Source organism: Cupressus sempervirens, chromosome 10 (genome assembly GCF_028749045.1).
Source record: "Cupressus sempervirens isolate cs-2001-9-10 chromosome 10, ASM2874904v1, whole genome shotgun sequence".
NCBI lineage: Eukaryota > Viridiplantae > Streptophyta > Pinopsida > Cupressales > Cupressaceae > Cupressus > Cupressus sempervirens.
In genome coordinates, this window is record NC_143127.1 from 51326691 (window position 1) to 51345198 (window position 18508).

Here is an 18508-nt window from a genome sequence, read left to right on the forward strand (position 1 = left end):
CCCAAATTGGTAATTGAGGGAAAATTCAAAAATACTAAAAAATATTTTTTAATAATTTTTTTCAAAATCATGTGTAGGAGGTTTATTTTTAAATTAAAAGGGTTTTATTCTAAATTTTTGACTTAAGAAAAGATTTAAATGTTTGCAAAACAGGAATTACATACCTAAAAGCCAATCTAAGGACCTCATGTTTAAACTGAGATTCTGGGCATCTCTGGTCCACTGACATAGCACTATCATATATTGTTGGAACTAGGAGAGAATTAAATTTCCATATTTGACATTTTTTTTGGCATAGGAAGCCATTGGTTTGAGTCATTTAGGGTTTTGGTTCTTGTTTTTCAACTATTTTTAGTTAAGGTAGTTCATATCTGATCTATGGCAAAATGGTGAACTAGGTAAATGCCAAAGGTAATAAGATTTTAGTTAGGAATGGATTTTCTCACCTCCAAGTTAGTTTAGTGGGGGTTTTATTAATATTTCAAATGCATGCCTAATGGTTTTATCATAATAGGGTTTCTCATCAATTGGGAAGAGATATTTTAAGTTTTTTATAGAACAATGATGAAATTCCTTTCTATTTTTTATTGTAGAGATAGGAGAGAAGCTTTACAATAGAAAGGAATGAAAATTTAAGTGGACACATGTCACTTCCAGATCAAATCTAGCTTCTCATTCCTTTTCTATATATCTCTCTCTTTCTCTCTCACTATAATGTTCTAGTTTCTTGGACATTTTTCATTATTGTGATACCACAAGGATGGTTCCAGTTAAGTTGAAATTTTTATCATGACTATGCTACCATATTCTTCAGCATTTCTCATGTACTAAACAACAAGTAATAGAATATAGATAGTTATGATATGTTAGGTAGTTTTATGTATCAATTTCATAAACCTTATTATATTTTTTTCAAGGAAATGAATAAAAGTGCACCAAAAAGTTAGTCTTCATTTTAAAGCTTGAATCCTTTTCATGTTGTTTATGACCTTTTACATTTTGTGAAAAAAGAGAAAGAAACTCAATTGCATCCTATTTAAGGTTGTATATGTTGATATATTTTTCTTATGATTCAATAAGTCATGTTAATTCTAGTTTATCATCATAGGGTTGCAAATCTCATGAAGGGGATAGGTCAACTATGAGATTTCAAAAGATGTAAACATCTACTTCACAAGGTGAATGGATATATTAGGAAGTGCTAATGTATGAGATATATTAGATATTTTTAGGGATATGTGTTAGGGGTTTGTGAAATTGCCTAATATATAAGGCACTAATCAGCTATAGGATCAAAGTGTATGTTTTTCATGTCTAGGTTGTGCTAATATTCAACATCATTAATCAAAATCTTTTCCATTTCATGTTGAAGAGCTGAAAATTTTTACCCTCACTTAGCTTGTGGATTTCATAAAATTTTCAATTTCCTACTGCACATCTTTGTCATTGCATGAGTATAGGAGAAATAAGGGTTTTACCTTCTTTGTTTAGATTCAAGTATATACTTTTGAACAAGTGGTATCATATGAATGAATTTGAGGTACACCCACCTAGGTTTTGCAAAGCTTGAAGTAGAAGAAGTGTCTAGCCTTATAGTTCACCTAGGGTTGAAAGGATATGTTTCAAATGAGAAGTAGTTGCCCCTAGATGTGTTATGTTCTCATCAGGATAATTTGAAGCGTAACATTTTAAAACACCAAAAAATAGTTTCCAAATGTTTTCTCCTAAGTTAAAAAACCTTATATACACTTTTCATAGCATTATCACATCCCTAGTCTCCCTAAACATCATTTTTGTTAATCCTAGTTGCATAATTATTCCACCTTGTATAGTCAAAAACCCTAGCATTTCCTCTAAGTATCAAAATCCCACAAACATCCCCAAGAATCAACTTGTCAAAATCATTTGTCAAAACCCAACATTGTACATGATACCATGTTCATATGTTACATGTCCTAAATTTCATTGTCAACCCTAGCATAAATCCAATTTTAAGTTTCATACATCAACATTCAATATCATTTCCAAGTCTAAGGTCCAATACAATCTATATTTTTTATACTTTAGAATCATCTTCATATTCCTTAGTCAAAGTCAAAAACATCACTCACATTTTAATTAGTGCATCATTCCTTTAGGTCATTTTCATAACCCTAGGTCTTTTGGCACTTCCATAGCTTACATAACACAATTAAACCCTTAAAATTCCAAAAATAGTCATATCATGCATAACCCCCTTCAAATTATCAAGTTTTAACCTATTTTACCAACCGTGCCCCTATTTTTACCAAGTGCACACCTCAAGGGCACACTTTTTAGTTTCAAGGCATGCTTGGTAGTTTCATGATGCACTTGGTAACTAGGGATACCATCTTAGGTTCTAGAGTCCCAAACTGCATCCTCACAACTTGTATTGCATACCTAAACCCTAAAAAACTTTTAAAAAATACTAAGAGCATACATAGTTTGCATCTTTGTCACCAAACACCTCATTTACCAACTACACCATATTGGGTTCCATGTGCACACCTACAGGGTGCACTTGGCACTTTCTAAGAACATTTGGTAGGTTAGGTGCACACTTGGGAGGCAGAGAGTCCATTTCAAAATTCCCCATTACATCTTCATACTTAGGTATAATGCCACTTCTCACAAGGACACAAGTAGCTCAAAGACTAGAAGAATTATATCAACTATCCTTTTCTCAAGTACAAACTCAACAAAAACCTCATCTAAGAAAAAATAAGACCAAGAAAACTCAACAAAATTTTGACACAAATCCAACCAAAGTTTCATAGCCCTTACTTGTGGACCCACTAAACATGTATCCTCCAAGAAGTGATCCTCAAAACACAAGACAAAAAATGCCTAACAACATGTCTAACATGAAATTCTCTCTTAATAAATCCCCTATACATGGATTGGTTCAATGGAGTCCCAACTTTGAACCTATATTCATACCTATACCACCCAAATGTAGAAGTGTACCTATGACACTTGAGGACAAACATACCCATTCATTTGAATTTAGCAAACCAAACACAAGTACCCATAATTCTTCAAACATACAACAAGTTACCTTGTGCTTAAGTGATGATTTTGACACAAACTATGGTATGCCTAATGAAGAAATGGTTAAAGCATGCCAAGACAATTTTTTTTGAAAGAACTTTAAACTATTGGTGGCTGAAGAGATATTCAAGTTTAACCCCAACTTGGAAGGACCTAAGTCTAAATATCAAGACAACCCCATATTTTAAAACATAAAACCTATGATTAACTTATACTTGAATAAGGTGAAAAAACCTTTGGAATTTTCAACTACAAAGGTAACACCTAAGAGACCTCACCAAGAATCAACCATCGAGATTCTCCAAGGTACCTTTGAACGCATCAATATCAATCTCCTATTTGATGAACCTCCATCAATTAATGGCAACAAGATTCTTTCAAAGTACATCAAAAGGACATTAATCAAATGATGCAACAACAAAAAATTCCTAAGGTTACTTGCACCATAGGGATGCCAAACATACCTCCTTTAGAAGAAAATAAAAAAAGTACACCCTTTCTCCTAACTCTATTAACTACTACACCATCAAATACTATGGAGCACCCTATAAGTATGTCATGTGAAGCAGCAACATTTATTGAAAAAAAAACCTATCAAACCACAAAGGAAGAGTCTTATTGATGTTTCACCAAGCCACAAAGGAATGTGGCCCATTTTCAAATAAACATGATGTCCCAAGGTAAAGCATCAAACCCCCAAATGTATCAAATAAAGGATCCTAACTCAATGCTGATCACATCTAAGGGGCATAGTCAACCTCCAAGACACCAACAACAACATCAAGGGGTACAAGGATCCAATGTTCCTAATACACAAACCTAATCAATATATATTATACATGCGATGTACCAACATCTAAAGCAATAACAAAAACATCAAGTGGTGTAAGTGATAAGCCAACACTGAGGCAAATAATAAGAGAATAATTAACAATTTTATGATGAAGTTTAGCTAGTCTATACATGTTAATCTGAGAGCATAAGCTTACAAAAGGTGTCCAAGCAATATGATATCAAGGGATGATAGTTGTGAGATGAGGTTTTATGAGTGCATCAACATACAAAATTGAATCTATCAAAAGCCAAGTAAATGCTAGTGACAGGAACTGTCACTTCCTAGCGACAGGAACATCAAAAATGTAAATAACTCAATAAAATTAATCTATAATAAAATTAATTACGAATCTTAATAAATTATCATATCATAATATAATTAATATGAAATATTATTATCTAATTAAATATGGATATTGAATATATAAACTAACATACTATGATTAAATATATACTGTGTAATGCTAAGCTAATTAAAATACAAATGAAAACCAATTTAAATACACTCCACACACAAATGAAAACTAATCACCGAGTAACTTCAAAGTGGGGCCTGCCTCCTCAGCTACTTGATGATGAAGAAAAGTAATAGTTTTATACCTTTGAAACCATGCATGTGAATATGGGAGTTATATTGCAAAATAACAACAATTTCTATACAATTCTATGGGTTTTGTAGAACTATACGTGTATATATATCCTCACTATTGCTACTGGTTATATAGATGTAACTTTAGAAATTTAATAACTACTTTGTTATGCACTCTATAAAAAGAGTTTCTACTACATAATAGAGTTATAACAATAATATATGGCTTGCAAAGAATAGCAAATTTGCTATCATCATTTAGACATAATACTATTTCCTTCATTCACATTTGTTGAACCATAGTTTTGTAACAGTTTGGAAAAGTTTGTTTACTAGGCTTTCCATGTGAGGCTTGGATATCCATCTTAACAATAATATTTCATCTCCTTAGCAAAAATAATAATGTAGTTATTTGTTGCACAAGTTTTTCAACAGCCACGTAATTCTTGGGAATAAATCTTAGCTATAATATATGCTATCTCAATTGCATTCATTATTTGCATGTACAACCATCAATCTGAGTAATAGAATGATCCATAATCCCTTCAGTTTAGTCTTCAATATCCTCTCCACATATGAATTCAACTAAGCTGGAGGAGTTCTGTGTTGAGCTGGTAACAACAACAAAAGATAAAACAAACTTTGAAAATTGAAGTCCAAACCTGTAATAGTAAACTAGAAAAACCACATTTTGAAAACGGCCTCTAACATTTCCATCATCCATTTTCTAAAGATTTTGCCACACGGGATTGTAATTGGGCATGTTCTAGACAATACCCATGTCTCATTTTTTGAGATTCATCTGTATCTGTTATCAAGAGGAAACACAAAACTGATTATCCTTATTTTTAGTTGGTAATTATTCTTGTCAGGTTCTTTCCCAACATACTCGTTGGTCAATATTCTTGGAAGGAATAATGCTTTAAATTGTTAAGGAAATAATGAATGCCAATAATATTCTTACATAGAAGGTGATAGGAAGTATGTTGCAAATATAAATTTCAAAACATAAAATAACAATGCTCTTTAATAAAGACAATCAATAAATAATTTTCATTGGTATAACTTCAAAACTATATTAAACATAAGTTATATATTAAATCACATGCAACGTAAAAATGGTAATAATGAGATGAAATGTACTAGGGAAGTGGGCAAGAAACAAAATGAAATGGATTAAAATATAGCATAAAATGGGTTGTAAATGTCTCCCATCATTCCTCCCCAACTTAGCATATTGCACATCCTTGTGCAATCATTATGATCATGAGGTCTTTATTTTTAATTGCAAGAACTTTAGGTTTATGGTTTTTAGCTTTGTCTCCACCTCGAACCATGATAACTCATAGATGAACACAAATCCCTTTCTTTGCTTCCCATGATAGCTTTGTTATTATTTTTTACTTTTTCAATAGGGATATCTCTTTCAACTTTTCATAAGTTCTCTCTCTCTCTCTCTCTCTCTCTCTCTCTCTCTCTCTCTCTCTCTCTCTCTCTTCTTTTCATTTTTTTATAGCATCATGATTCAAAAGGTTACACATAGGAGAAATTTATCTCAATTTCCACAAGAGGAGTTTAAATGGGAAAAATAGGAGAGACGAGAGACAAAACAAAAGGTATTGTGCAATGAAAATAATGGATAGTATGATGGAATTATTAAAGGTGACAGATGGAAGATAATAGGGTGACATTCCTCCCCCCAACTTAAAGGTTGATCGTCCACAAGAAACAAGGAGAGGATAAAGAGGGATGTTGCATAGTGAATAACATAATAAGCAATATAAATAAAGTTAATAGAGAAAATAAGGAAAAACAAAATTGATTGTTTTACCAACATGCATGTGTAGAGAGACCAATGTCAAAATGTAGAGCAACTCAGCAACTATGGAGGAATCTGCAAAAATGAATGAAGAGAAGCATCCAAAATTTCAACACCACAAAATACCACCATCTAACTGAAAGCATCGAAAAGAAGACCATTAGAAGGAACCAAAAAACTAGGAGAGTGACTGCAATTGGAGGGGTCACCATCATCAACTAAACTAGTATCTAGATCATATAGGAAGTAGCACATTCCACTGGAAACATCTCAACTAAACAAGCAACTCAGACTATGGGTGATCAAAGATGTGAGGATCACACTAAAGAGGAGCAAAGCTACAAGACTGAGTAATAGCAGGTGCCAAGAATGAAAAGAATCACTAAAATCAACGAGTGTTCCTAAAAAGAATAATTAGCAAAGAAACCAAGAACACCAATTATTGCATATTTCAACTTTTCTATTTTTAAATTTTTAATTTTTTTTAATTTTCATATTTTGATAATGACAAGTTACTATTGACAAGCCAATTTTCAATCACTCACTGCTTAATGGCACTATCAAAATAGTTTTCACCATTAAGAATTTAGTTTGCAATTAACATCCGCCAGAAACCAGTTTTCAGATATTAACTAGCCAACAATGCTCGAAGGTTTTCATTGTTGGATCTTTTATTGCCTTTTTTTTCATTTTTTTCAAATTTGCAATAATTGCATAGAATGACCAAAGAAATGAAATCTTAACATGGATGATGAAAAATGATACCATCTAAAGTTGAGTTTTGTCCATGACCTCACAAAAGGCACTATTGAAACTTGATTGCATAATGAATTTGAAATGATGACAAGGAATAATCTCCACAAAGTTGGGAACATTGAAATACTACACTATCAACCTTGATCTATGTATCTCATGCCACTAAATCTAAAAACTAACTAGAGAGCTTCAGAACATACTGGGACACTTGGGTAAGAGTACTACTCTCAAGGATGATGATTCTCATATTTCTCTATGCTGACAGAATAAGGAGACATCTCCTGAAGATATGAAACCTTATTCTTGTGAAGCTTGTGGAATATCCATTGTAGGAAAATTTAATGTTTCAAGTAACACACCTTCATTACCAAATATATGAGTATAGAGTGAAAACCAATAGTAGTCACCAATGTGTCCATAGAACTCTAGAGAGACACAACTTGAGGAAGGAGTGTAGTAGTTGGCACTATATTCAAAGTATCATTAGATGTGTTCTTGAATAATCATGAATCTCATAGACCATGCTACATATTTTCCTCCATGTGAAAAAGAAAATTTCATCTCAAGGTGGTGAACACCTTATGCCACAATCTTCTCATGATCTCCAATAGTAAAGCACAAGCAAAATTGATATGCACTAGATAACTAGCAAGCCCACACAATGTGAACAAAACCAACATAGTGTGTTATGCAATGCTTGTGTAGAAAAGAATCATTAATTGGTATTGGTTCTAAGATCTTCACATCACAACAAGTGACCTGTAACCATATTCTCAAAACCAAGTATATCAAGCATAGTAAAGAAATATCATCCATTCAATAACTCTATCATTAAGTGGGTAATTTTAGTTTTACAAATGATAGGTAGAGTTATTAATATGAATACATATTTGATAAAATGAAAATATACAAATAAGTCCTTGTGTTCATATAATAGAAATTCTAATTAACACCAGAACACATACCTTGAATTGTTGAGATGTCACATGTGAAGGTTCTCTACAAGGATTAATGGAATAGTCAATGAAGCTTAATTTGAAATCATCCAAGAACCACAAGATTGGAGGGATTCCCCCTAACTTAACTTCATGCTACAAGGTCATGAAATCATTAGGATAACCAAAGAAGTTAAGTAACGCGAAGAGAGTAACACATCTTTAGAATTTTGTAAGCCTAATTGAATGATAGATAAATCAAACACTTCAATAATTCAATGGATGTATTCCAAAATTAATTATAGGTTATAAAAGTATAGGGAATTCAAATCATCCAAGGAATCAAGAAATCAACATGTCTAATCAATGAATGATCATTTGGAGATAAGAACCAAGAATGAAAAATACATGGATAGTAATACATTAGTCCTTGTTAAATAAATGAATCATCCAAAGTGTATTTGGTCATCTTAGGACAATGAAAAGAATCAACAATAAGGAATAAAAATCATCCATTTTTAACATTTTGGCCATTAATGCGTAGAATCCTGTATGATTGTGCTTAGTCAATTATTGGTCCCAAATCAACAAGTATGTGAGGGATGCATATTTTAACCATAGGCTTCCAAATAGCAATATGTATAAGTACCAAAGTGATAAAATATAGATATTGGAGGATTTGGCAGCATGTTTGTGGAGTATGGAATGCATATTGCTTAAAATTACTTAGTGCAGAATTAATATTAACACACATACTTATGAGTCCAATAATTAAAATTGATGCAATTTGAAGTATGGGCTCATTTGTAGGTATTTCAAATTAACTAAGTAGAAAAGAAGAACAAAGTTGATTAGAATTCAATAAATTATATTGTTCTTCTAATTTAATTAAACCAAAATCACATTCCTTAAGTGCATTAATACATTTTGATGTTGATTTAACAAATTCAATCGCATCATTATATGGTAAAGGGATATGTGAAAGTTTATAGGTACTATTAACCACCTTATTATGAAGTGTTGTATGAGGCAATATAGTTTCCTTTTGTGGATATGGAAGAGTGGGTAGAATATGATGTGAATGCTTTGTAACTATGTAATGAAATGAAAAAGCATCCATTCCAAATGGTTCATAAGTTACAAGGAATTCTTGTTCACTTCCCTAGAAATGTCACTAAAATGATAGGCCAACACTGAGGTGAATAATAAGAGAAGAATTAACAATTTTATGATGAAGTTTGGCTGGTCTATACATGTCAATCTGAGAGCATAAGCTTACAAAAGGTGTCCAAGAAATATGCTATCAAGGGATGATAGTTGTGAGATGAGGGTTTATGAGTGCATCAACATGCAAAATTGAATCTATGAAAAGCCAAGTAAATGTCAGTGACAGGAACTATCACTTCCTTGCAATAGGAACATCAAAAATGTAAATAACTCAATAAAATTAATCTATAATAAATTAATTACAAATCTTAACAAATTATCATCTCGTAATCTAATTAATATTAAATATTATTATCTAATTAAATATGTATATTGAATATATAAAGTAACATACTATGATTAAATATATATTGTGTAATGCTAAGCTAATTAAAATACAAATGAAAACCAATTTAAATACACTCCAGACACAAATGAAAACTAATCACTGGGTAACTTCAGAGTGGGCCCTACCTCCTTAGCTTCCTGGTGATGAAGAAAAGTAATATTTTTATAGCTTTGAAACCATGCATGTGAATATGGGAGTTATATTGCAGAATAACAACAATTTCTATATAATTCTATGTGTTTTGCAGAACTATGTGTATATATATCCTCACTACTACGGCTACTTATATAGATGTAGCTTTAGAAATTTAATAACTACTTTGTTAGCCACTCTATAAAAATAGTGGCTATTACATAATAAATTTATAACAAAAATATATGGCTTGCAAAGAATAGCCAATTTGCTATCATATTCAAACAGAATACTATTTCCTTCATTCACATTTCTTGAACCATGGTTTTGTATTAGTTTGGAAAAATATATTTATTGGGCTTTCCATGTGAGGCATGGATATCCCTCTTAACAATAATATTTCATCTCCTTAGCAAAAATAATAATGTAGTTATTTGTTGCATGGGTTTTTTAATAGCCATGTAATTCTTGGGAATAAATCTCAGCTATAATATATGCTATCTCAACTACATTTATTATTTGCATGTACAACCATCAAGCTAAATAATAGAATGATCCATAATCCCTTTAGTTTAGTCTTCAATACTCTCCACATATGAATTCAACTAAGCTAGAGGAGTTATATGTTGAGCTAGTAACAACAACAAAAGATATAATAAACTTTGAAAATTGAAGTCCAAACCTGTAATAGTAAACTAGAAAAATCATGTTTTGAAAATGGCCTCTAACTTTTTCGTCATCCACTTTCTAAAGATTCTTCCACATGGCATTGTAATTGGACATGTTTTGGACAATAACCGTGTCTCAGATTTTTGAGATTCATCTATATCTGTTAGCAAAAGGAAATGCAAAATTGATTGTCCTCATTTTTAGTTGGTAATTATTCTTGTTAAGTTCTTTCTCAACATAATCCTTGGTCAATATTCTTGGAAGGAATAATTCATTAAATTTTTGAGGAAATAATGAATGCCAATAAGATTCTTACATAGAAGGTGATAGGAAGTATGTTGCAAATATAAATTTCAAAACATTAAATAGCAATGTTCTTTCATAAAAACAACCAATAATTAATTTTCATTATTTAACCTCAAAACTATATTAAACATAACTTATATATTAAATCACATGCAACATAAAAATGGTAATAATGAGAAGAAATGGAATAAATAAGTGGGTAGGAAACTAAATGAAGTGGATTAAAATATACCATAAAATGTGTTGCAAATGTCTCTCATCAGTAAGGACCCAACATTCCTAACACATAGCCTAGTCTAAATCCATTTGAATTGCATGCAATGTATCAACAATAATTCCAACAATAACAAGAAATATTTGCAAAACAATAAAAGTAATTAAAATAACAATTGGAATATCAACAATGACTAGAAAAAAATGATTTCTATCAACAACAATTGTTACAAGAAAAACATGTGCGACAAGAAGCTCAAAAAATACCTCTAAAAAAAAAGTCTCATACATGGCCATACATTCAACAAACATAGCTACCTCAACAAAAACCACAATAAATGACACAACAAAAATCATACCCATTGGCACTAAAACCACAACTAATGGCATAACAATCACAATCAATGGCACAAAAATTACCACAAGGGACATTTTATCTACGAAGTGCCAAGATACCTCCACCTCTTAGTGATACATCACTTGAGTCTTCAAATACAAATATGTAAAAACCATGTAGACAAAATTCTCACCATAGAAAAAGATCTACTTGAAGACATAAAAGAATCGAAGGAAGGACTAATTCTTAACACCCTAATTAGGATTTTCTATACTAGTTCAAACAATTGGCTAAACAAGTTAAGGCATTGGGAGTCCAAAAGAAACAAGTTTTATACATAGAAAGGGATTTATGTCATAATCCCTTCAATACAAGTATGTATTTTCCTCCATTTCCAAGAAATTTTGAGGCACCAAGGTTTGAGATATATCAAGTAAATGGAAATCCACTTGATCATGGTAGATATTTTTGTGCCTCTTGTACTAAGCTCATTGATGAACCATCTTATTGCATGAGATTATTCCTTCATTATCTCAAAGGGTCAACACTTGAATGGTACTCTAAATTAAGAATTAATATAAAATCTTGGTCATAGCTAGTAGAAAAATTCATATCCCTTTTCCTTATTAGTAGAATGATGATAATAAGGAGGAGACCAAGGACCTGGCAGGTCAACAAGATGATCAAAAGTAGGAGACTACGGCTACAGATTCTCAAAGAGATGTTGAGGTGGTCAAGACAATGCAGGAACTCGAAGGATAGACAGATCAATAGGGGTTTTCTATCCTTTTGTCCTACCTATTTTCCTATATGGATCTTGTGGTTTTTTGTTCTATCTTTTTCTAAGTTGATTGGGTTGGCTTTTTCTTTCTAGTCATGGGTCTATTGTCTCTTGGTCTTATGTAGACAACTTCACTTGGATCGGGCCTTTGTTTTTATGCTTGTTTATATGTAAAAACTTTTGGGTTTTGAGATCCCTATAAAATGTATTTTTCTTAATAAAAAACATAAAAAATGAGGTGATGTTATCTAATTTATTCTCAAAGGAAAAGATGGGAGAACCATTCATAAATTTATTCTTATGTTGAATAAACATTTTAGTTAATGCTCACTAGATATTCTCAAAGAATAAGTCAATCTATGCATTGAAAACCTAGTCCCTGATCTAATGTAACAACTTAAAATGAAGAGCCCTAGGATTATTTCAAAGTCAATGAAAAAGTGAGCTAGCATTGAAGATGCCCTCATTCGTAAAGGTATCCTACAAAAACATAAGGAAACTACCAATAAAAACTCGTCTAATGACAAGGAAAAGTTTTTCTCCAAGAATAAGAATATCACCAATGATAGTATTTTCTATGTCCAAACAATTAGAATGACACAACCCCAAATGACTCTTAAAGTTACAAATCCTACAAGTTCACAAACTCCTAACCAAGTGCCACCTCCACAACAAATAATTGATACCTTAACATGGGAAATACCTTGAAGATGTCCTAGGAATAAAGATAAAATTTACACCCCTTGGATATCCTTCAAGACTATAGTTCAACAATTTCTTAGCAATAACTTTTTGTAGTTACCCCCAGTCAAGGATGAACCAGAAACTAAACCCTCTTGGTGGGATGACAACAAGTTCTATGACTACCATCATCCCTAAGGACATAGGACCACTTAATGTTTCCAAATAAAAAATTAAATTGAAGACCTTATGAATGAACATGTGGTAACTATAGACCCTTCATTATTGTCCTCAAATTATAATCATACCATATTCAAGGATCCTTTGGGAACCATGAAAAAGGGAAATCCTCTAGCTAAAATTGAAACTCACACACTAATGTAAATTACATGTGCATTGGATATGAATACACCATAAATTTATTTAATGAATCTAACTTAGATGTTTCCACATTCACCTGAAAGGCCAAAAACCCTCATTGTAACGTTACCAAGTGTTGCACCAAGACCATCTTACCCAGAGTGCCTACTAGAGCTATAGCCTTTTCTAGACCTACAACCCCTTGTAGGCCTACTACTCCCACTTCTTCTAATTATAACATTATTTACCATCTTGGAAAAACCCCATACAAATCTCCATCCTAAATTTACTATGGACATACCCCTAAGATCAAGAGATCCTTGACCAAGCCCTAAAAGAGTCAATAGTACTTGATAACATCAATGTTGCCTAGGTTCAGACCATGGTTGGGGACTTGTCCACATCATGACATATCACCCTTTTCCCTTGGTATGTCCCTAAAGATAGACCTAATCACAATTATCCCCTTCATCTCAAGGTCTTCATCCATAATCCTAAGGTTAGACGTGTCTTAATAGATGGTGGAGCAGGACTAAACATTTGTACCCTAAAAGTCATCAAGGGTCTTGGTTACTATAAAGAAGATATTGATCCTTCCTATAGAAAGACAATAAAATCCTATGATGATGGTGAATGTTTCTCCAAGGGTGTTATCATATTACCTATTAGATTTGGTCTAGTACTGACAATACAATATTCCAAGTCCTAGATATTGAAATGAAGTGCAACATGATACTAGGATATTCTTGGATACATGCCATGAAAGAAGTACCTTCTACATATCATAAGTTTTTGAAGTTCACCTATAATAATGTAGAGGTTACCATCCCTAGTGATCTGGATCCTTTCCAATTTTGTCCTAGTCTTAGAGGAACCACTGAATGTCAAGTCCTGGTAAACAACGAAGAAAAAACACTTATTCCTCTAAATATGTTGATCTTGTTAAGCTCACAATTGTGTTCAAATTAAATGTCAAAATTAAAGACCAAGGTTGTGGTAAGTATTCCATGTCACAAGCCTTTCACATTGGGAAATTACCCCTTTCTCCCAAGTCATATGGGAAACCACAACTTATTCAAATCGGACCCAAATCACATTATAGAAGAAACCCTCCATGAATTTCACTAGTGGAGGTGACATGCATGAAGAACATGTTTATAAGAACACATCTACATGGATTGAGAAAGAAAAAGAAGAACAAGAACCCACTTCAATATCTCCTAACAAGTATGGACTTGGATTTACTATCATATAGAAAAAAGGCTATGATACATGTAGCAGTCTTGGATCTTAGAAAAAATAAATAATAAAATTGATCACTACAAAAGGATGGCATCCTAGTTTGGGGCTTAGAATCAAGCCATTTAGAATTGGTCCTCCTAGTACTAAGGTACCCCCGTGGTAGACTACGAAGGTTTTGAATGATGAAAAGACATCTGAGCATATCCAACCTAAAATTGATAATATTGATAGTCCTTATACACTTGACTACATCTTTGCCAATCCTAATAACCTACATTTTGAGGATAAACACAACACTATAACTCCATCTACCACTAAAACCATCTCTACACCTTGGATCAAAACATTGTGGGATCCAATTCCTCCATCTTATGAACATGACCCCAATGATATTATTGAATTTAATACCCATATATACCTTTGACCAAATCCCATTGAAAATTGATGATGACATCTCCTCAAGCTATCCCAAACTATTAGTTTGGGACTAGCACAAAACACCAATCTTCAATTAATTTGACAATGATGATGCTCTTGTAAAAGTCTTTGAACTCTATGAAGAAATTACAATTGATGACCATAAAGAAGAAATTTATCCTTAAGTGAACATATTGGCATATTTTGGGGAGTCAACTCCATCTCCCAGTCACACAATTGAAAATAAAAGAAAAAATAGAAAAAAGGACAAGAATAGTTCTCTTGGTGAAGACTAAAAGGCATCATTGGACTATGAAAAAAAGAAAATGCCAAGCAGCTTCCAAGGATACAAAATAGAAGAGTCAATGCCATGAATATAAGTGTTCCAATTTTCAACATGTCACAAATTCCTTTTCTCTTTATACTTGAGCTCTCTCGATTGACTTTCATGTGGGAAGTTGTTGATCTCAATCCTCCTAGTTCTTCCTTATATCCAACTATTTATGCCCAAGTCCTACTACCTAACTTTTTAGACAACCAAAATCAAACCTCTATACAAAAATACTTTGAGCATTTCATCATCAATGGCATCCCATACAAAGAATCCTTTGATCCAACTATCCTTAGATGCCTTGATTTTTTAGAAGATATTGTCTTGCATATGATACACAATGGTATATCTTGAGGCCATTCCAATAGTCTGAATTTAGCTACAAACTTGGAATGAATCTTGCATAGTTATAGTCACTTTTTGGTCAAGAGATTATCAGCTAGCAATACCAGCAATAGATTTATTTTAGCATTTCGTTAGCAATATTCATGATTCTATCTAAAAGTCCTAAAAAAAAAGTCAAAAAATAACAAAAAGTCTTGGAAAAGATAAGAAAAAAAGAAAAAAGAAAAGAAAAAGTCATGAAAAAATGGATGCCTTGGTTAAAACCTAGAAAATAGGAATCTTGGCATGAAAATTTGAATCAAGAGAAAAATTTCATCCAAAAGTGAAAACTTGGAAAAGAGGCACTTTGGGCAAGTACTTGGTGAAAAATAGGCAAATGGTCACCATGTATAATTAGTTGTTGATCCTCAATCTACCAAGATTCCATCCCATTTTTCCCCCTTTTCATTCACTACTCACATCTATCATACTCCAAGACATCCCTAGTCCTTGATTACAACATGTGAATTGGTTAATATCTATTGTCATCTTACCCAAGCATCACCAGCCTTTGGCCTTCGTATATAGTTTGTCTTGTTTGGGGTATATTATGTTCATAGTACATGAATTTCAAATTGAATTGGAGCATGTCCCTAAGAACACATTATCCATTATTCTTATCCCATATTGGATTGGAGATAATACTTGTGCATCCTTCATATGATCCTGAAAAAAACCTAAACATTCAAATATGATCTTGAAAAATTCCTAAACAATTCAAATATGATCCTAAAAAGACCTAAAAATCATAAAAAGTCTTGAACAAATCTATAAAAATCATAAAATGTCATGAAGAAATCCATAAACATCATTAAAATGTCTTGAAAATTTTGATTAAAATCATAAAATGTCTTGAAAAAAATGATAAAAATCATAAAAACATCCTAGAAAAATCCCTAAAAATCATAATATTTTGAAATAAACCCTAGAATCATAAAATTTCTTGAAAAGACTAGCAATACAAAAGAACCAAATATCCTAAAAAAGCCTAAAAATCAAAAGCTCCCTTAAAAATTTGCAAAGAAACTTGTAAATAATCAATGTCGATAATCACCCTTTTGCTTATAACTTGTACATTCACAAACTATAACTTAAAGCATTGTGCTTCAATGACAATCAAACTTTGAAACACCCTTTGAGAAATGTGAATCAACAATCAATCCAACTTATCACTATGATCTTATCAACTGAACCAACAATCAAGCCTACCACATTATCAATCTATCAAACACTCTCTAAAAACTAGAGACACTAAAAAGAAAGTAATAATAGATGAGAATAATTGTTGGCTCATGCTATTTAGTGACAATTTTATTTTTCTTTGTATTTTCTTTGATAATTTTCCTATTCTAATTGATTATATAAAATTATCTATGAGAGTTTCCAAGATGGTTCATGGTCATCTTTTTCTTTTCTTTTTGTTGAATGTCCCTTTGAGAGTTTGATGCATGTATATATGCCTCAAGAGAGATAAGATCATTCTTTGTTTGTATCATTCTTATTCATGCAAAAGGCTTGCATTTGTGCTCTAGCCCTCTATGCCATGATGCATTGCATTCCAATTTACATATCAAAATAAAAGCTCCTATGATGTATAGTGTACTTTATGAAAGAAAAAATTCCTCACCTCATACTAACTGGTCCTCATCTCATCTCCTCTATATTATAACATCCCTCTCATCCACCACCACCATTGATTCGATGGAAGGAACTCATCTCTAAAATTCATATCTTTGTCAAATTCCATCTCATACTATGACACAAGGATAGGCTATGGGGCATATGTCCCCTCATCCACAATAAGGAAAGGTCCTCTTGCATAATCATACACTCTCAACCTTATGTGGCTTTCTACCAAGTCCAACCTAGGTTTGACCAATTTTGACAAAATTTGACCATGTTTGACTAGGTTGACCTATTATTGACCTCTTCTAGGTTTTTGAACATGCACACCAAATTTTGGGTCATTTTGAATTTATTTGTATTATTTTTGACCCTCTACATAACTATCTATCGACCATCTACAAAGTTTGACCTAGGTTTGACCAAGTTTGAAAAAGTTTCACTTTTTTTTACTAGGTTGACCTATGTTTTGGCCTCTTTATAGGTCTTTGAATATGCACACCAAATTTTAGGTCATTCCAAGCTCATTTGCATTATTTTCTATGCTCTACAAAACTATCTATCAACTATCTACCAAGTTTGACAAAATTTGACCATTTTTCACTAGGTTGACCTATGTTTTTCCCTCTTTCTAGGTTTTCTAGCATGCATACCAAATTTTGGGTTATTCCAAGTTCATTTGCATTATTTTTGACCATCTACTAACTATCTGTCAACTTTCTACCAATTTTATCTTAGGTTTGATCAAGTTTGACTAAATTTGACCATGTTTGAATAGATTAACCTATTTTTTTACATTCTACTAGGGTCATAATCTTGTACACAAAGTTTTAGGATATTCTAATTCTAGTTAGATTGATTTTGGCCCCCTGAGCATCTTGGGGCAAAGTTGGGCATCCCAACTGTGCCCATGGCACACGTGGTCATGCCAAGTGTGCTTGGGGCATAGTTGGTCATGTAAATGCTAGAAGTATTAGATCACTAATATAATTGGGAGGGGGGGGGGGGGGGGGGGGGGTGAATCAGTTATATATCAATCTTAAATAATTCTTAATTAGTCAACCAAAGTAAACAGTAATCACAAAGAAACATGCATGCACAAGCACACCAGATATGTTGACTAGGGAAACCCTTGATGAGAGGGAAAACCTCAGTGGGAATGATGCCCACAAAATAGTGTACTAATCTAAATATTCCTTGTTAGAGGATAGACCCTATTAGGAGTATATTACAATACTTAGTACAAAGATTCCCTTTTAGGAGACTTTGAATCCCTGTTAGGAGATTGCAACCCTATTAGGAGTTGTAGAAGGTAGCTAAATCCACTATCCAAATAGCTTTAGGATCATATCAATGAACCCACTAACCAATTGATCTCAGTACTATTCCATTTAGAATAATAGATGTGAAACAATCTCTTTCCTCTTTCTCTATCCAAAACATCAGATTTCTTCACCTTCAAATCATGCAAA